Raw genomic sequence first — 21,901 nt, forward strand, 5'->3', positions numbered from 1 at the left:
ATAATGGGATACTCATATGGAAAGATAATGAAATGTGATCCCACCATACAGCATACAAAAAAAAAATTAGGTCTAAAGTCACTCCAGAGACCTCTTTTGTTGCTCAGATGTGGTTTCTCTCTTTAAGCCAACTTAGTGGGTGAACTCACCACCCTTGACCCTACATGGGACATGACTTCAAGAGGTGTAAATCTTCCTGAGAACGTGGGACAGAACTCCTGGGATGATCTGGGACCTGGCATCAAGGGACTGAGAAAGCCTTCTTGACCAAAAGGGATAATAGAGAAAAGAGACAAAATGAAGTTTCAGTGGCTGAGAGATTTCAAACAGTCAAGAGGTTATCTTGGAGGTTATTCTTATGCATTATATAGATATCCACTTTTAGTTTATAGTGTATTGGAATGGCTGGAGGGAAGTACCTGAAACTATTGAGTTGTGTTCCAGTAGCCTTGATTCTTGAAGACTGTATAAAGATTCAGCTTTTATAATATGACTGTGTGATTGTGAAAAACTTATGTCTGATGTTCCTTTTACCCAGGGTATGGACAGATGATTTAGTTTAAGACTAAAAACAACAAAGCTATTTATCCTTTAAAAAATTATCTACTGTATTTTCCCATTACCAAAGTGATCCCTACTCATTGTAGAAAATTTGGAAAATACATATAAACAAAGAAAAAATATATTTCATTCTATCTTATAACAAGTTTTACCATTTCTTTTGCATAACCCTCCTCGCAATTTAATTTAATAAGAGACTGGATACAGGGTACAAAGGACAAAGAAGAATTTAAAATTACACAACTATTTGCAATCCAAGAAGCAAGAAAAAAAGGTTGTGTCCTTGATAAAAAGAGTGTTCTCTGGAACCCTTTTAACTGCATCAAGTTGACCATCAGATGAACAGGCAATTTGATAGTAATTGTTATGTCTTCCAAATAAAAGATTATCTAAAATGTACCACAATTTTTGCTATGCCCATCCAATTTCTCATCAACGTTATTAGTATTCATCATTTCTAGTTTTCTTATGAAAGGAAATTCAGAGAGATGCACAATATATAATACTTGAAAACAGTGTCAAAACTGAATCTTTAAGACCATGCAAAAATATTTTTATAATACACATCATCAGTTCAATTCCAACCAGCATTTGAACTCTAGAGAGAGCCACAATATATGGGATCCTATAAAATTTTGAACATATCTTGACTATGATACATATTTAAAATGATACTGCACATTCCATCCCAATGTACCTATAATTTTTATGTCTTTTATTTAGAAAGAACCTTTGCAATAACCAGATTTATAAGATATCTTATATGTAACTAGGTACTGAGCCGTTTTAGTGAATTGTCAACCAACATTTTAATTCATGTCTAAGAAGGATCTAGGTCAGATAAACAAAAAGGGAGAAGGATAAAGACATCCCAAAAATACTATGCTGTCAAAACAGGTTGAGGAGTAAAGATCCTTAGCATGGAAGAGAGAAGATTAAGCCAGTCTAATGTTTCAACAAAGGACTGGTACCTTTCTTTCAGCTGGCTCAGGCAGGGGGTTGATTCTTTTCTTTCACTTTCCTGCCTCTGAATGCAAAAACATGAATTTCCAGTGACACAAATCAAGTGAGTGAAAGCACTGAAACTGGCATTTTTCTGACATTGGGAGAGGCCATAAAAGACCACAATTTTTTTTTAATTTATGCATATTTTCTATTATGATAAACAGCAACTCTCCATTCCCCTACCCCCACCTCTCCTGGCAACCTCTAATCTACTTTCTGTCTCCATGAATTCACCTATTCTAAATATTTCAAGTAAGCAGATATTTCATATAGGTGGATATAGATATTTCATAATTTGTCCTTCTGTGTTTGGTTTATTTCACTAAGCTGAAAATTTTCAAGGTTTATCCATTTTATAGCATGTATCTGCATGTCAGTCCTTTATATGGCTGAATAATGTTCCAATATATGGCATATCACATATAATTTATACATTCATTTGTCAATGGACACTTACTTGGGTTGTTTCCACCTTTTGGCTATTGTGAACAAGGCTGCTATGAACAGGAGTGTACAGACGTATTCTTGAGTCCTTGTTTTAAATGTTTGGGTTGTATACATAAGGATGTAATTGCCAGGTCAGGTAACAATTCAGTGTTTAAGCTTTTGAGAAACTGTCAAACTATTTTCTGCAGTGACTGGACCATTTTACATTATACTGTATTTCATTTTTTTTTAATAACAGCAATCCTAGTGGGTGTGAAGTAGTATTATCCCATTGTGGTTTTGATTTGCATTTCCCTAACGGCAAATGATGTTGAGTGAGCATCTTTTCATACACTTGTTGCCCATTTGCATATCCTCTTTGGAGAAGAGCCTATTCAAGCCCATTTTAAAACCTGGACAGCTTCCCTTTTTGCTACTGTGTATTAAGTGCTCTTTATATATTCTGGATATTAAACCTTTATCAGAGATGTGATTTGCAACTATCTTCTCCCATTTGGTAAACTATTACTTTCTTAATAATGTCCTTTGATGCTCAAAAGTTTTAAATTGTGATAAAGGCCAACTTATCTATTTTTCTTTTGTTTCCTGTGTTGTTGGTATCATATTTATGAAACCATTGCCAAATCCAAAAATCCTGAAGATTTTCCCTTATGCTTTTTTGTAAACAGTTTTATAGCTTTAGCTCTTATATTTAGGGCTTTGATCCACTTTTAAAGTAATTTTTGTATAAGGTATGAGGGAGGAGTCCAATTTCATTCTTTCAAATGTGGATATCCAGCTTTCCCAGCATCATTTGTTGAAGAGACTACTCTTTCCCCATTGATTGGAATTGGCATCCTTATCAAAAATCAACTGGTCAAAGTTATGTGGGTCTATTTCTGGAATTCTATTCCATTGGTCTACCTGTCAATCCTGTGTCAGTATCACACTGTAGTAAGTTTTGAAATAGGATGTGTGAGACCTCTAACTTTGTTCTTATCAAAATGTTTTTCACTATTCAGGGACTCCTTGCAATTTCAAATGAATATCTTCTGTATTTCTGCAAAAAAGCTGGACCAGGTAAATCCTGAAATGCACAGGGGCCAGTCTCTCCAAAACATCTACTAGCTCCATCCCCCTATCCCATATTATCAACAGCCCCTTCCAATATGAAAAAGTTAGAATGGTCATAGCCCAAATACCCCTAAAGAGTGGGAAAAAGCTCAAAGGCAATGGTGGAGCTATACAGAGAAGGTAGGTTTAACAAATGAGTATGACTGCGGAATCATTATTTTTGATATTTCTTTTAGTCTCCAGTATTTCAGAGCAGCTAGAAGTAAAAACCTAAAATTGTAGAATTGTAATCCATACCAAACTCTGAAATCTGTTCTACAATTAATTGTGATGTGCTTAGAAATTTATTGCTTTTTTTGTACATATGTCATTTTTCACAAAAAAGAGGAAAAAATATTTCTTCTAGCCTCCAGTGTTTTGGAGCAGTTAGAAGGAAAAATCTGAAATAGTAGCACGTAACCCATAAGAAATTCTGAAATCGTTCTGTACTTGTTGAAGCATACTTTAAAAATCATTGCTTATATTCAAAAATTTAAAAAAAAAGGCTTCTGGAAATTTTATGGGGATTGCACCAAATGTGTAGATCACTCATGGGGACTGCACTGAATGTGTAGATCACATCTTAATACTGTCTTCTGATACATGGGAGGTTTTAAATTAGTGGTTAAATCTCTTTACTTGTTATTGGTCTGTTAAGGTTTTCTATTTCTTTATAAGTCAGTTTAGGAAATTTGAGTATTTCAAGAAATTTTTGCAGCTCATTGAGACTATCTAGTTCGTTACAAACAATTGTTCATAGTATTTTTATAATCCTTTTTATTTCTGTAAACTTTCCTAAATTTTCTCTTGCTAATTTCAGAATTCTCTCTTTATAAGTGGAATTTGCAATTTTGCTTAGTATGTGTCTCAAAGCAGGCCTATTGGATGTGTTCTGTTTGGAGTACATAGTGCTTCTTTGATACGTATATCTATATGTCTTTCATAAGTGTTGGGAAATTTGGGGCTGTTATTTCCTCCCTTCTCTTCTCCTTCTGGGACACCCATGACGCACGTTTGAGTGCTTCATTCTATCACTCCAATCCCTGAGACACTGCTATATTTTTCCTGTTCTCTTCTCTATTTGTTCTTCTGACTCTACGATTTTGATTGACCTATCTTCTAGAGTTTAATGATTCTTTCTTCTGACTGTTCAAATCTGGTGTTGTATACCTTTAGAATATTTTTAAACTCTACTATTGTGCCTTTCACCCCCAAAATTTCTGTTGTGTTTCTTTTTATACTTTCAAATTCTTCTTTATGCTCACAGATTGTCTTTTTAATATGCTTTATTCCTTTATACATACTTTCCTTCATCTCCTTGAATTGATTTAGAAAATTTGTTTAAATTTCCTTGATTAATTATTCCAAATTCTGTGTCTCCTCTGAATTTTTAATTTGTTCCCTTCATTGAGCCATATCTTCCTGTTTCTAAGTATGGTTTGCAATTTTTTGCTATAGTCTAGGCTTCTGATTAGCTTGATGAGTTAACTCTGAAGGTCCGTTTCTCCCTCCTGTCTACAGTTTTATTGTTGACTGGCTTTGTATTAAGGCTCTTCTTTAACACTTGTTCCAACTTATTCTGGACCCTCAGAACAGTCTGAGTTTTAACTCATCAGATTTCCTCAGCTCTTCTTCATCTGATTCTTGCCCTGGATATGCAGTACTTTTAAGTTTGTACTTTCTGTACTTTTTGTGAAATTCTTTCACCTCCAGGAGAAAGCTTCCTTTCCTCTGTTCTTTCTTGGGGAATCTTGATCTGTTGTTTTTGTTGTTGTTGCTAATATTTTGTTTGTAATTATGGTATTTTTAAAGGAAGACAGAATAAAACATGAACAATAAATTCATTTTACCTAGATTGGGCCATATGAAACTGCTGATTTTGACCATTTTTGCCCTATTAAACTGATAATTTCCTTTGATTCAACTTTTAATTTCATAGGTAATTTCTGATGCTGTGATTATTACAGAGTACTTACAAGTTAAACTACTCATTGCTAGATATCAGGCTATACTAATTTGTAGATTTTGAATTTCCTTCTAGATTAGTCAGTGATTATTTCCAATATATGTTCTTATGGTTTCATAAACATTACATCTAAAGTTATTTATATAAACTTATTTTATGAGCCTCAGCCTTTTGCTTTTTGTAACCTTAGAAAATTACATGGCTATACATACAAATAAGGGCTTCTCAATCTTGGTACTATTGACATTTGGAGCTGGATAGTTCTTTGTTATGGTGGGTATTATAGGACGTTTAGTGGCATCCCTGGCTTTTGCCCACTAGATGACAGTAGCATACCCTCCCTCCCCTGAGTCATAACGATAAAAATTGTCTCGACTCTGCCAAATGTCCCAGAGTGGGTGTGGGGGACACTAAAACTATATTAGTATCAGGCATAGAATTTTTTTTATTGTGAAATACAACATATATGCAAAAAGCAACAAATTTCAAAATACATTGTAACAAGTAGTTATAGAACAGATTATAGAGTTTGGTATTCGTTACAGCTCCATAATTTCAGGTTTTTTCCTTCTAGCTGCTCTAAGATACTGGAGACTAAAAGAAATATCAACATAATGGCTCAGCAGTCATACTCATTTGCTAAATTTTTTTCTGTATAATTCCACCTTCTTCTTTGATCTTTTTCCCATTCTTTAAGGGTATTTGGGCTATGCCCATCCTAACTTTTTCATGCTGGATAGGGGCATTGGCAATATGGACAGGGGGATGGAACTAGTTGATATTCTTGGAGAGACCAGGACTCATCTGGGTTTCAGGACTTATCTGGCCTAGGAACCATCTGGAGGTTGTAGGTTTCTGAAAAGTAACCTTAGTGTGTGAAACCTTTGTCTGGGATGGGGTGAAACAATGGCCTCCCTCAGAGCCAGACCCCAGTAATCTGAACTTGCTGATCAAAAGCTGTGGTCAGTGATCAGCCGTGCCCATCCCTGGTATTGGGAAAGATTTCTAGGCCCTTTCTGTCACCAGCAAGCTAGCCAGGGATGGGAACCCACAGCAGCCAACTCCAAGAGTGCGGGGTGGGCACCAGTAGCTGCCACGCAGAGAGAGGAATTCACTATTCTTCACTGTAATCGATCAGCCTCTTCCTCCCGCTCTTCCCTGGGTGCTGTACAGTGTTCTGGCCTCTTGGAGTTTTGAGGTAGTTTTCAGACAGTTCCTGCCAGTTTAATAGTTGTTTGGGTGGAAGGACTAAGTCCAGGAACTATCCACTCTGTCATTTTCCCACAATTCTCCTGCATTTGTATTTTAAGTTATGTAAAAAAACAGTGGTGTTACAAACCAAAAATACAATAGTACTGGCATTTATTATTACATATGTTATCTTTACCAGAGGTCTTACTTTCTTTACACAGCTTCAACTTACTGTCTAGTGTCTTTTCCTTTCAACCAGAAGGTTGAAAGCTTTTCTTGTAGGGAAAGTCTAGTGGTAACAAGCTCCCTCAGCTTTTGTTTATCTGAGAATGTCCTGATTTCTTCCTCATTTTAAAGACATTTTTGGCAAATATGCGATTCTTGGTTGACAATTTTTTCTTTCAGAACTTTAAATATGTCATGTCATCATCTTTCCATCTCACATCGTTTCTGATGAGAAATCGGCACAATACTGAAAGCTCCAAAAAATAAGCAACTCATCACACACAAAGCTGTCTCAATAAGCATAAGTGCAAATTTCTTTAGCAACTTGAGTATAAGGTGTCTTGATGTGGATCTCTTTGAGTTTATAAAACTTGGAGTCTGTTGAGCCTCTTGCATAATGTATTCAAGTATTCCATCAAATTGGAAGTTTTCCCCATTATTTCTTCAAATCTTCTTTCTGACTCTCTCATTCTCCTCCTTCTGGACTCTCACAGTTGCATGAGCTAGTACGCTTGATGGTGTCCCACAGTTCTCTTAGGCTCTATTCACTTCTATTCACTACTTTTCTTTATGTTCCTCAGACTGAATAACATCAATTGTCCTAATTCTAGTTCACTGATTTTTCTGCCAGTTCATATCTGCTATTAAATATCTCTAGTGAAAAATTTAATTTCAGTTATTGTACCTTTCAGCACCAGAATTTTGTTTGGTTCCTTTTTATAATTTCTATCGCTTTATTGAAATTCTCATTTTATTCATATATAGCTGACCTAATTATTGTTATTTTTCTGTCCATGTTTAACTTTAGCTCTTTCAGCATATTTAACATAGTTGTTTTGACTGTGATTCCCTCAGGGAAGGTTTCTATCATTTTATTTTGTTCCTTTGGGTGGGCTATTTTTTTTCCTGTTTCTTGCTGAAATCTGTACAACTATTTTCAGAAGAGTACAAACCCTATCCCTTGAAACATAAAGTCACTCAAATCTCTGTTATTTTAGCTTGAATTCAGCTAATGTTATAACAGATTTCCTTGACTGCCAGGAGCTAACAAAAAAAATAAAGGAAAAAAAAATGCCCTTCCCAGACTTTGCAGATTTGCACAGTACTGGTGTTCTCCTTCAGTACACAGCCTTGCAGTGAGCCTAAAATACAGCCCTAGGTGAAATACTCGGGTCATCTTAGGTATTTTCTGGGTTTTGGTTTGTCTTGCTGTGAGCATCCATGTGGCCTTATAAATTTTTCCATATATATGGACACTCCAAATGTTCCACTTTCCCCAGGAAATTCTCAGCATCCTTTCCCCTTGGGGCCAAGTTACTCTATTGTATGTACCTTGCCCCAGGCAGTTGTGTTTTGTTTACTGACACTGTTTTAGTGGCCATGCCATCTGCTTTCCCATCCAGAGTAAGTTCCGGGACAGGTGAGACTGTGGACAAGCACCTTGAATTAATCCTTCAGACAACCACTTGACAGGACGGAACACTCACACATCCATCCCATTCTGTGAATAGAGCATGCTCTGCTTCCTCCAGAACACCAGAGTAGGGACTCACACCAGGAGCATGAGCTGCAACCATGCTAATCCCAGAGAGTGTGGGATAAAGACTAGTAAAAGCACCATGAGGCCTTCCTTTCAATCCTTTATTATAAACTTTTAATTTTGAAATAATTTCAAGTTTACAGAACAGTTTCAAAAATAATATAACAGATGTGGCCTCTCTCTCTCAGCCAACATGACAAGCAAACTCACCACCCTTCCCGTCTCTACGTGGGACATGACTCCCAGGGGTGTGGACCTTCCTGGCAATGTGGGACAGAAATCCTAGAATGAGCTGGGACTCAGCACCAGGGGACTGACTGAGAAAACCTTCTCGACCAAAAGGGGGAAGAGAGAAATGAGATAAAATAAAATGTCCAACTGTTTCTGCCTATGCCTGGGGCAGTGGAGCCCGAGAAATTTTGCAGCTGCATCCAAAGAGTAATCAATGCATAGAAACACAGCCACAGAAGAGAAAAAGAAAAATCCTTTTCAGAGCAGGACCCCGTTCCTCAGGTTTCCCAATCAAGAGCTTAAATTGAGTGAACTGTCCTCAGGGAGTTGCTCTCCTCTGCTCTCTCTTTCAGCAGAGGGAGGAGAAGGACCATCTCTGTACTGCACTGCTGGAGCTGAGTGGGAAGGTTATTGTTTAGACTGCTTCTTGTCCAGGAACAAAGAAAAATCCATCCCTTTGACATTTCTTGGCATTCCCCCACCTATGACTACAACTGCCAGAGTGGCTGGTTCTCCTTGGTCAGGTTCTTGCCATTTTGAAAAAAAACTGGATAAGCCATATTTCTAAAACTCATTTATTCAATCATTCATTTATTCAGGCTTGATACATTTATTCAATGTTCATTCAGTGTTTTCTTTGTGGCAGTGTGCTGGACCCTGAAGATAAAGAGATGGAGACATTTCTATAGTCAAAGAGTTCACAGACTAGTGCAATGGATATTTTATAGCATGATATGAACAACTCTACCACAAACAATGAACTAAGGGCTATAGAAAATCAGTAGGAAGCATTTCACCTGCATGGTACAATGGAGATCTCTTGTGTTACAGTTTTCCAAAACATTTCCCAAGAAACATTAATCCTATAAGTTGCTCTGAGAAAGAAGGATATTCATAGCCAAGTAAGTTTTGAAAACTACATAATAGTATATATTCTCAGATATTTACAATGCACGATTACCATAGTAAAGGCTTTAAGAAGACCTTTACTCAAGAAACCCATTTAACTGTTTAAGCATTTCTCAACTTTATTTGTTTACAGAAATAAATAAGGTGACCTATTGCAGTATTTATTTTTCAAAGATGCTGGGCTACGATTCAGTGGATTAATCACATTCGCAATGCTGCACTACCCTCACCAACATCTACTACCAGAACTTTTCCATCTCTTCAGAGACCCTGCACTCGTTATCTATTAACTCCCCATTCTCCCTCCCCCAGACTGCAGTCCCTGGTAACCTGTACTCTATACTTTCAGTCTCTGTGAGTTTGCATAATAGCTATTTCATGCAAGTGGAATCATACATCTGTCTCTGTGTTTTCCTACAATTTTAAATTGACATTTTTCACTCAGCATTTGCTCGATTGCTATAAACCTTTGACTGTCTTTCAGAATTCAAAGAAAAGCTGGTTCTGACAATTTTTCCCTGTTTTTCAACGTTCCTATGAGGTGGTTGAGATTCTGGAACATCTTATTCTATCATTGTGTTGATATCCCTGTCCTCTTACATGCCCTTATACTGTGCTTCAGATTGGCCAGGAATACAGAATAGATCTTAAGAAAAGCAACTGCCACTACCACCATTACTTGGTACATCATAGGATCCACAAGTTTGGGGAACCTTTACTGACAAGACAGAGTAAGAATGGAAGGTCTATACTGTGTTATAAGGTCTGATCACAAACAAATAGGATTCTGAGTGAAGGGCTTGGATGTCAGTAAAATTTAATGAGTTAAACAGGATTGGGATAGGGATTTTAAGTAATACACACTAAACTCTGTAGAACCTGGTTGTATGTGGTGAGATACCTGAGGAGGCCAGAGCCATTGGAGCCAAAGCCATCAATGCTTCAGGTTCCCAGGTAACCACATCTACGCATGGAACTCAGGCCTGAAGCTGGATGCAGACCTTTGGTGAGTGGTAGGAAGCAAGATTTCCTGAGTGTCTCCTGAAGCATGACTAAAGTCTCTCCAGAATTGGCCTGTTTACATTGTCTGTGACTGGCCCTTATATTCCCCAAATTACATATTTCTTTCTTATCCCTAAGATTAACTACCTAACACAAGCATAATTCATGGACTTGAAGATTTTGTAATCATCTAGTTTTTATACAGACAACTATATTCTAATTTTCTCTCCATCTCTTCCTTTCAGACCGAAATGTGCTGTTAAAGAACCAAAATATAGGGGGTGTAAGGGTAGTTCATCAGTGGTAGAATTCTCACCTGCCATGCAGGAGACCCAGGTTTGATTCCCAGCCTGTGCACTCGCCACCCTCCCTCCCAAAAAATCAACAAATGATGCTCCAACAACGGGATAGTCAAATGGAAAAAGAATGAAATGTGACCCCCACCACACAGCATACAAAAAAAGAACCAAAGTATACAAGTATATCACTTACGAGTTCTTACTGCTACTCATTCTCTTACACCTTATCTAAGCCACTGCAGGTCCTATCCATACTACCTCCAAAATGTATCATGAATCTCTGCATGTCTCTCAGTTTCCATTGCAAGCATCATCTCTGGTTCTACGGCTTGAACTACTGCAATGGTCTCCTCACTGATCTCCCTACTTCCACTCCTTCTTGCTGCCATCCATTCTTCACACCACTCATGCTAGGCTGCAATATTCCTCAAAATGTAACAGAGCCCTTACTTACAATCCTCTAATGGCTCCCATCGCATACACATAGTTTAAAAAAAACCTCACACTCTTTTTGCAGCCTTCAAAGTTGTACTTGATCTGGCTGGGCCCTTTTCCTGATCTAAGCCTGAAGTCACTTTCCCCAAATGAATCAAAAACTTACCACCTGAGACACTGACAGGAAGGAGCATTAGGTGAGAGATCAGTATCACACAAACTGAATACAGGCTTTGTCCAAAACTCATAGGGAAGTTGAATTTCCATATACTGAGTTTTCTTAAAGGAAGGTACCCCTATATAATGAATCAGTCATAAGACAATGTTCTAGTACCTTTTACTGAATTCAGTAAATATTCCTTTCTTTGTAGGTAATAGAGAATCAGTAAAGGATTTAAGCAGAGGAACAACTGATCTAACATTTTAGAAATTAAAACTTTGGATGCATTGTGGAGTATATACTGGATGCCGTCAGACTAAAGAACATTTAAGAGGCACCAAAATAATTCAAGAAACAACCCCAAGGTTCCTAATACAAACCTTGGGACAGAGAATAAGGTTGACTGAAGAGCTGTTTAGAAGATCATAGCAAGGAAATCTGGTGACGGATTGAAAGTGGGAGGAGAGATACTCTCTACAAGTTGTTCTGCCAGTGAGGTTCTGAACCTCTTCAAATTTCATTCTATCTTAACTAGGTTTCATTGCTTATGAATTACAGAGGATTTGTATAGCACCTACCAACTCAACTCATTCATATGCTCCCGTAGCTAAGGTTTCAGACAAACTTGATCTGGGGTAGGGTATAATTCTTCAGAATGACTCTCAGGTCTATCTGTTGTTCTAATCTTAACTCTTAAATTCCAAGAAGAGCAAGCACTTCTAAGAACATATCACCCAAAGGCTAATTATGTTTAAGCTTTGTTTTTTTTTTTTTCCCCAATAACCAAAGGGATATTACACTCCCATTAATAACTTTTGATTACTGTGGCAGATATTCTTAACATGTTGTGGTAGAGGGTAACATAAGAATCACTGCTTTAGTTTCCTGGCTTCTGAAACAAATACTGTGCAATGGGCTGATTTAAAGGATGGAAATGTATTGGCTCATGGTTTTGAGACTAGGAAAAGTCAAAAATGAAGGTGTCATCAAGGTAACGCTTTGTCTCAGAGGCCTGTGGTGTTCTGGGGCTGGCTGCCAGCAATCCTTGGTCTCTGGCTTTTCTGTCATTTGTCAATGCACATAGAAACTTCTCTGGTTTCTCTGGGTTCTGCTGACGTACAGCTTCTTATGTGGCTTCCTCTCTTTGTGTCTGAATTTCATTCTGCTTATAAAGGATTCGGTAATAGGATAAGACCCATCCTGGTTCAAGTGGGCCACACCTTAACTGAAGTAACCTCATTAAAAGGTCTTATTTACAATGGGTTCACACTCACAGGAATGGATTAAGTTTAAGAACATGTTTTTTTTTTCTGGGATTAACAACTCCAAGCTACCAGAATCACCAACTGGCCTTTTAAAAAGCTACACATTTATTACCCACCCCCATCCAGATGGCTACCCACATTTGGCTGTTTCCTATCATGATAAACATTTTCAGGTCTCAATCTACTTCTCAGTAAGAACTACATTTAGTTTAATGAGATGAATATTGTGATGCTCTTCCTACTGGGAAAATATCAGTGCCATTCTGAAAGGATCTGAGGTTAAGAAAGGTAATGAAGTTCCAGGAAAGAACTTTAATGCTGTCAACATACAATTTTTTACAGAAAAAAATTCATATTTAACTCCAAAAAGGAACGCTTTAACCATCAGCAGTTACTTCCCTCCCTGTACCCCGGCGCCTGGCAACCACTATATTTTCTACAATTACAGTTTTCCTGCTCAGGACATTTCATATAAATGGAATCATATAATATGTGGACCTTTGTGTCTGGTTTTTTTCATGAAGCATAATGTTTTCAACATGTCTCAGTACTCGTTTTTTTAATGCTAAATGATACTGCATTGTATGGATAGATCACATTTTGTTTATACATTCTTCAGGTGATGGACTTGTGGGTTACTTCTACTTTTTGGATTTATGAATAATACTGCTATGAACATTTGTATGTAAGTTTCTGTGTGAATATATGTCTTCAATTTTCTTGGGTATATACCTTAAGAGCAGAATTGCTGGGTCATGTGGTAATTCTATGTTTAACCTTTTGAGGAACTGCTTAACTGTTTTCCAAAGGGGATGCACAATTTTACAATCTCTCCAGCAATGTGCAAAGGTTACAACTTCTCTACATTTTCACCAATGCTTGTTATTGCCCACTTCTTTGATATAGCCATCCTACTGGTATCTCTTTGTAGTTCTGATTTGCATTTTCCCAATGACTAATGATGGCAACCTCACTCTTTCAAAGTAAACATGATACAGATAATACAACTTGCTGATGTAAAAGCTCATATATGAAATTTATTTGAACATTACAAAATGCTTTTGCCCTGTGCTACTCTCTACAGGGGGCATGGGTTATTATGGATTCCTACTTGCCATGTCAACTTCTATAGTGGGTACTTCCCCAAAAGCCATGCCCCTTGCCCAGTAATTCTACTCTCTTCCTCCTCCTACAAAACCCACAGTCTCCACTTCTTCTCTAAGGTCTGGTCTTTATTATGTCTCTGCTACCACCCTGTTGATCTATATTTAGCTCTATCCCACCCACCCCTGCCCTCAACCCAGCAGCATCTATCAGCTCTGTCTCTATAGATTCCAGTTTCGTCCCTTCTCCTCAGTTCCTCTCCTGCTTCCCAATTTCACATTCGATATCTCCCAAGCCCTACCTAATTTTTCCACATTGCAAATCACCCCTCTCCTAGACTACAGCCCCCACCATGCCTCTCTGGCCCTCTTCTGGTCCCTCCCTCCTAACACATCTTGGGCCATTAAACCTACAGGCCTAGTACTTCCATTCTCCTTTCTCCCTGGTCCTATTAAATTTTATTCCATTCTCTTTCCTCATTTTCCAGTTGAAGACTCACTATAGTTTAGAGTCTGTTCGCCATTTGATTTATAAGTGAATAAAAGTAATAATGGAAGAAAACCTTTTCCAACTGAAGTACTTAAGCCTGGAATTCCCCTGCCCCAAAAGAAAAATAGGCAAACAAGCAAAAAAAACATGCAGAGAAGTTTAGACTTGATGTGAACAACAAAAAGAAAATGAGTGCAGGGGATTACATTTATTAATCAATGTACCATAGCACTAGGCATTAAACTGAAGTAGGTAGAAAGTGAAAGTCAAGAGACTGCAGAAATAAGGCCTGAACTGACTCCTACAGGGGTATGGAAATGAAAAGGAACATCAAAAGATACTTCAGCTCTCAGGTGCTCACTTCCAAGATGACAAAGAACAGAAGGAACAACATCGGTCGTGCTAAAAAGGACCACAGCCATGTGCACCTATTCGCTGCGTGAACTGCACTGCGGGCCCAAGGACGAGGCCATTTAGAAGCTTGTCTTTCAAAACATAGTAGAGACTACAGCTGTCAGAGACATTTCCAAAGCAAGTGTCTTTGGCACCTATATGCTTCCTAAGCTGCATGTGAAGCTACATTACTGCGTTTGTTGTGCCATTCACAGCGAGGTGGTCAAGAACCAATCCTGCGATACCCATAAGGACAGGACACCCCCACCCCAGCTTAGACCTGTGGGTGCTGCCCCATGACCTCCACTAAAGCCCATGTAAGGAGCTGAAGAAAAACTACTCTCGGGGAAGAAAATAAAATGAAAATTAAACTTAAAAAAAATTCAAAATAAGAAACAAAAACACATAGGAAAAGAGGAAAACTTAACTTCAAAGTCCCAGTTTAAAGGGTTAGATTTAAGGCAAAGCCAGGCAGACATGCAAGGGTTGAGGAAGGAAATCACATTTTTTCACATTTATTTCTTTATTTTTTGGCATGGGAGGGAGGTCTAGTGGAGAAGATGATTAATTCAATTCTGGACATGTGGCATTTGAGGTGATGGCAGACATCCAAGTGCAGATGACAGCCTAAAAGAATGAACTGGATAGATGTTTCCTAAAGTTAATTTAGGATTCTACCATCCCTCAGTGAGATTTTATGCTCACCAGAATATAACTCTTGTCTTTTCTAAGGATATCACTTGGGATTGGGCATCAGATTAACTGGCTACTAAATCACAGTTCTATCATGCAGTTAGTTTATCAACTCCATCACTAAAATCTTCCTATATCTCCAAAGACTAATGCTATTAACATATGATCTAACTAACCTCAGTTTTTGTTAGGAAATTCCTTTCTTCCTAAAGTGATGAGAATTTGGAAACTCACAATATGCCAAAGATTTATGTTGTGATAAAATGAAGCCAAGAGGCAAAAACAGAAGAGCTCAACTATCATAAATATTCAGTATCAAGTCTACAAGACCACTAACCTCCTCAGACGTCACTAGACGGGTCTTATATAGACCCGGTCTGGTGGGCACTCAAAAGAGTGCTTAGGATTGGGTTTCTTTATTATTGATTCAACCACTATTTATGACACCATGTGCTCCTCTTTATCCCTTATTCAAAGGCGCTAAGAATGAAAGAAATCAGAACTAAATCAGACTGAGAAATTTCTTCCACAGTATGGTTAAATATTAATGTGGTACAACTCGAAACCCATAAAGGATGCTGCCCAGGTGAAACACACATACATTATTACCACTGAAGCAAAAATCCAAAATCTTGGAACTAAGCTCTAATGGCCTTGAAAATATAGCCATCTTTCTTACTGTGCCAATATGTAAATCACCGGCAATTGGCTGAGTAATGACAATATCCAAAGTAGGCACCATTTTATAGTATACACTATACATTCTAACTTTCTGCTGTACTTAAAATAAAAAGTCTTTGTTATTACCATATACCTAAGAATACCTTTCTTAGATTTGCATTTAGGACTGAGGGAAAATGTCTCTGCTAATCTGGAGATCTTGCATTTGTGTTTAAAATGGCAGGGTGGGTTGGTTCCCAATAACACATATTATGTTACCACCTATTGAATTTAATGAAGAAATAGAACTAACAATTTACAATGTTAATTACAATTTACAATGTTTTATTAGATTTGCATTTAGGACTGAGGGAAAATGTCTCTGCTAATCTGGAGATCTTGCATTTGTGTTTAAAATGGCAGGGTGGGTTGGTTCCCAATAACACATATTATGTTACCACCTATTGAATTTAATGAAGAAATAGAACTAACAATTTACAATGTTAATTACAATTTACAATGTTTTATTTAACGCATTCCCTTAATAAATGAAGCAGTTTATCTAATATATACATAAGTAGGAATACAAGAAAAGTCTCTATAATTTTATAATAGATCTTTTAAAAATCCAACATTATCACTAAAATATATCAAGTATTTACTCTTAAAAGTTTGTTGCTAACCACTGTAAAAAGCTGTAATTATTCTTCCTCTTCCCAGAAAGTTTATGTTGTACCATATTGTCTTTTCTGAAGATGGCCACAATATTTCCCATCCCACTCTACTGCAATGTGAACTTGCCACTCTCCCATTAAGGCATAGAGTCTCTAATTTCTCTCTTCTGCAATCTAGGCTAGGTTTAAATTCAGTTATGTGAGTTAAAAGTGGCAAAACTGATACCGAATAACTTCCCAGGCTAGGTTAATAGAAACCTTGCATCTTCTGTCTCTTGAAACATTCAGTCTCTAGATGCTGTCAAGAGCCCAAGCTACATGGAGAGGCCAGGGTAGCTTGTCCCCATTGAGCCCAGTCTTTGAGTCAGTTCAGTCCAGGCTCCAGATATGAAGATCTATCTTGGAAGTGGATCCTCCAGCCCAACTGTTTCAACTCCCAGATGACTGAGTCAGACCAAGCCGTTTAAATCTTCCCATCTTAGGTTTTAGACCTGGTGGAGTAGAAACAGGCCATTCCCACTGTCTCCTCTCTGAACTCTTGTCCCAAGAATTTTTAAACATAATAAATGGTTGCTATTTTTCACAAGACTTAGGGGTGGTATGAAAGGTATCCAGTAATAGATAATTGGAATACACATGCTGAAAAACAGGGCCATCTCCTCATTTTAATGAACACATTCCACATTTTTTCTTCTATACTGAAACTCTCATTCCCAAATAATTCTTTCTTTCCTTTTTTCTTTTTACCAGTGAGTAACGTCTACTGTTTGTTTGTTTATTCATTCATTCATTCATTCATTCATTCATTCATTTGCATGGGCAGGCACCGGGAATCAAACCTGGGTCTCCAGCATGGCAGGAAAGAACTCTGCCTGCTGAACCACTGTGGCCCGCCCTGTCCCATTTATTTTAATTGTTCTACTCTGGAAACCATCATATTCAACAGAGCCATTTTCTAATGTTTGGTTTCTAACTTATTTATTTTAAAAGCTTCTTTCTCAACATCCTCTCCACTTATTGGAATTATTTCAGAGTGGTTTCACCCTCTTATTCCAATCTACATTTGAATTAGGTCAAGACTAAAAGACATAATTACTTGAAGCAAGATGCTGTGCACTCAGTAATAGCCATAAGTAAACATTCTGTCAAGTTTAAGTGTTATTTAGCTTTTATCACAAACAAAGCACCATATACCAGTACATCGGATGTTTATCATCATAAATGCTTTATTAATGAGAGTTGGCTATATTGAATTTTATATATCTACTCTCATCTAAAAGTATAATTTTGTCAGAAAAGTACATTTTAATGTTTTAAACAAAAAGACCATTCTTTTCGATATATACTCTCAATATAAGCTCTTCAAACCACTGTACTATTACAAATAATGCTCCATTTCCTAACTTTCTACTACTATCTTTAGTAAGTATAAATTGGTCACTCACAAATTATAGCTTTTCATTTTCCTGATAGAACATCATTTCCTTGATGAGTCTTTATAACCACTTCACAAAGAAAAACTCAGTCCTGTTGCTTCTAAGTATTCAGTCAATTCTAGGTTAAAATTTAGACTTTTCAGAAGATATTCTGTTAAAATCAGGTATCATTTTCTCAGTCACAATTCAAAGCTGTCCCCTGGAACTTGTTTCCATCCAAGGATCTCCCCTTCTGAGGCTACTTCGATTTCACTCTTCTCAGCTCCACCCTTCCAGAGACGGACACATGAGGATTTTGCTTTTACAAAATTGCCATATATTAAGGGTGACTAAGCTATACATCTGGTCAATCTAATCCTTCTGCTGATTCTGGAAAAACTTGGGAGAACACAGCTGAGGGCTATGTTAGTGCAACAGCCCAAGTAGTCTAGGAAGGATAGAGAAAGGAAGGGCTGATGGATAGAGAGAGACAATGAAGGGACCCAAGGACCAAAGGGACTGAAGAATATGCAAAATGTGAAAAAAGGGAGCGTTGAAAAGTTAAGAAGTTCATTTATTTAACCAATAAATATTTACAGAGTACTTTCCATGTACTCTGGAGTTTAAGATTCAGAGAAAAATGTGTACAACTAGCTTGGTTGAGGCAAACATCACAAATACTGAGAGGTTCAACAAATGTGAGGCTAGGAAGTGAGATGTGCCACCAACAGTAAGCCTGGGAGGCAATAAGGAAATGGGTAGGGGAAAGGGTCAGTTGGCCTATTCCTAAAGAATTATATTTACATAAGAGTTGAGGAGTAATAGTTTACAAGTTGCAATGGGAAACAGAAGAAAAAAGATAGCACTTCCAGGGCCTTGGATTGATGAAATGTATGAAAATGAGCAGTGATCACCTGCAAAGGTTGCAGAAAAAAACAGTATCAAGGGGAAGAGAGTCAGGTTTTTAATTAAAGGAAGGAGAAAGAGTTTTATGAAGGCATGCGGCTGCAGAGAATTTTGTTTGGCATGGAATAAGAATTATAGAAAGCAGGTATAAAGACCAGTTGAGTACTCAGGAAAAGGAAGCTAGAACTGCCTGAGGAGAAACTAGATGATGAAGGGGCCTGCATTTAGAGCCAAAATCCACTGGGAACAGAGATATGAGGCAAGATAGAATGAACTAGAACTGCTTCCAAGAGGCACTCTCATCTTACCATTCTGAATGTTAGCAGACTGGGGTTTTTAACACAGGATTCCAAATATATTGGAGAGAAGATGACAAGGATTAAATCCTTTTTACTTACCAAATGTGCAACTCTCGGAAAGTTATTTAAAATCTCTCTAAGCCTCAGTTTCTTTTTCTGTTTAATGAGGTGAATAATACCTACTTCAAGAAGTTGTTATGATGTGTGCTGGTTTGAAAGGATACATGCCCCCTAGAAAAGCCATGTTTTAATCAAAATCCCATTTCATATTGAATAATCCCTATTCAACATTGTATGTTTGAAACTAAATCAGATCATCTTCCCGGTGATGTGATTTAATCAAGAGTGGTTGTTAAGCTGGTTTAGGTGACGACATGTCTCCACCCATTTGGGTGGGTCTTGATAAGTTTCTGGAGTCCTATAAAAGAGGAAACATTTTGGAGAATGAAAGAGATTTGGAGATAGCAGGGAATGCTGCAGCACCATGAAGCAGAGTCCATGAGCCAACAACCTTTAGAGATGAAAAAGGAAAACGCCTTCCAGGGAGCCTCATGAAACAGGAAGCCAGGAGAAGCAGCTAGCAGATGACGCCGTGTTCACCATGTGCCCTTCCAGATAAGAGAGGAACCCTGACTGTGTTCACCATGTGCCTTTCCAGATGAGAGAGAAAATCTGACTGTTTGCCATGAGCCCTTCCACCTGAGAGAGAAACCCTGAACTTCACTGGCCTTCTTGAACCAAAGTATCTTTCCCTGGATGCCTTAGATTGGACATTTCTATAGACTTGTTTAACTGGGACATTTTCTCAGCCTTAGACTAGCAACCTATTAAATTCCCCTTTCTAAAAGCCATTTCTTTTCTGGTATATTGCATTCTGGCAGCTAGCAAACTAGAACATGATGATTATTAAATGAGACAGTATATGTGAAGTGTTTAACACAATACCTAACATGTAGAAGTTATAATACACTTCTTTGTTTTTATTGTTGGTATGATCCCCCAAGAAATTGTAACTAAGTGCTACGGGGACAAGACTGACTAACTCCATTGACTCCTACCTTGTAATAAAAGCAGTTGTAACTGGTAGAGGGAATGAAAGGACTCAGAATGCTCTTGCTGAGCTGGTGAGTTTCTTTCAGATAAAACTAAACTCTGAAATTTACCAATAATGGTCTGTCTCAGAGTTACTTTCTGTCTTGTACATCTGTAAGATTCTAAGCTCCTAAAAGACAAGCTCTTTGACTTATGTGTGTCTCCCACAGTGCCTAGTATAAATTAGGTACGCAAAAGCTCTGAATAACTACACATATGGAAATGAAGTAAGACAAGCAAAGTTCTGTACCTCACAGATGTTAATTCTAGAGGCTACATCAGCATATCTCTCCTTTTATCACAACTTCTATTCACATTCTCTAAAAGATATTTAGATTTTTTTAAATGTAATTTTCAGAATCAATGAAAAAGGTAACAAAACCTAAAAAAGAATCCCATATAATTAGTAAAATGCATGAGTTTTTGTATTTTTATTTATTTTATGATAGCAAAATATGCAGTTTTTGTGTAAATGGATATTAAATCAATCATCACATCTGAAGGCAATTTGGTCCAATAATCCATTTAAACAGTTTTGCTTTAAAATTTTATTCTGTTGTTTAACATTTGTTGAATACCTGTAATTTCCTAGTTACTACTAAAAAACATTAAGCATAATAAGATTCACATTCTAAGACCATACAGTCTACCTTATTTAACTATAAGATTGCAGAACAGACTGCAAATTAAATTCCAATATCCATTCTCATCCCTGGTTCCTCCTACCACTGACTCCCCAATCCCACACACCTCCCCCCAGCACCACACACACGATTATACTGTCTGGAATCCCTGTGCCAGTATTTAAATAACAAACCAAACAAACACAAAACCAGAACACATTCCCTACATCTTAGCCTATTCAGGGAAGCCCCTTTTCACACTGTTCCTTGCTAAAGCTGGCTCTCAGCCAAAGAAACAGAGTCTCTTCCAACAGAGGGCTACACTCTTTATCTTGCTCCTAACTCATCATGGGCCACAGAATTGATTTTGGCACCCAATGCTGCCTTCCACAAAGCGCAATGTGGCACAGTCAGACAAACTAAGATTCAAATCCGTTTTCTAGCAGCATAGCCCAGGACAAGTCACTTAACCTCTCTAATCTTCTGCTTCCTCAGAATATATTATCAACCTCAAGGGGCAGTGTTAAGAATTAAATAACATAAGAAAACAGCATGTTATGGTTGCTCAAAAATGCTATTTACTGTTGTTATTCTAAATCATTATGCCTCCACCATAGTGGACAAATGCCTTTTGCTTTATGACTCATCCTGTTACTCAGTTCTCATCACTCGACCTCCAGGCTAGTCTGCGGCCTCCAGTCCACAATCCATGTAGATTTAGGCACAGGCTTCCCAATGTCCCTTCTATCCTAACTCCGCTAACATCTTGGTACAGTTTAAAAATGCATATAGAATCTAAAAGATCAAACTTACAGTTCTTTGGGATTCCTAATTCTAATAACCTCCATTCCCCTATAAACATTCTCGAGATTACACCGTACATCCTTGTATAACTTATTCTACCTCAGAAATCTTAATGTAGCACCTTCGCATGCCATAAATCCTTAATTATTCCTCTACTTCTGGGATAATTTATTTAGAAATAAAATCCTTAAATTTTATTCTTAATCTAATAGCCCCATCCTAGCTCAATTCTCTGTGCAGTACATAACTAATGGTAGATTAACTGAATTATTTTCTACAAAGCTTTTTAACTCTCTTAAACCCCAGTTCCTCTGCTATCCATCAGACAAAACTCAGGCTCTAGATTAACCCTGTAACAACCTGCCTTCTTCTCGCCTACGTATAGTGTAAAATGGGCCTCTCTATAGGACTTTTCAGAAAA

The 21,901-nt window shown here is 37.5% G+C and overlaps 1 protein-coding gene and 1 pseudogene across 9 annotated transcripts in view; one reads left to right on the plus strand and one right to left on the minus strand.

Moving 5' to 3' along the window:
* The window catches only part of FAM184A (family with sequence similarity 184 member A), a 151,726-nt gene that overhangs the window by 114,106 nt on the left and 15,719 nt on the right, over positions 1–21,901 (minus strand). The gene's annotated exons all lie outside the window — the stretch shown is intronic.
* LOC143682909 (small ribosomal subunit protein eS26 pseudogene) lies at positions 14,290–14,635 on the plus strand (annotated as a pseudogene).

The sequence above is a fragment of the Tamandua tetradactyla genome, chromosome 5 (genome assembly GCF_023851605.1).
Source record: "Tamandua tetradactyla isolate mTamTet1 chromosome 5, mTamTet1.pri, whole genome shotgun sequence".
Lineage (NCBI taxonomy): Eukaryota > Metazoa > Chordata > Mammalia > Pilosa > Myrmecophagidae > Tamandua > Tamandua tetradactyla.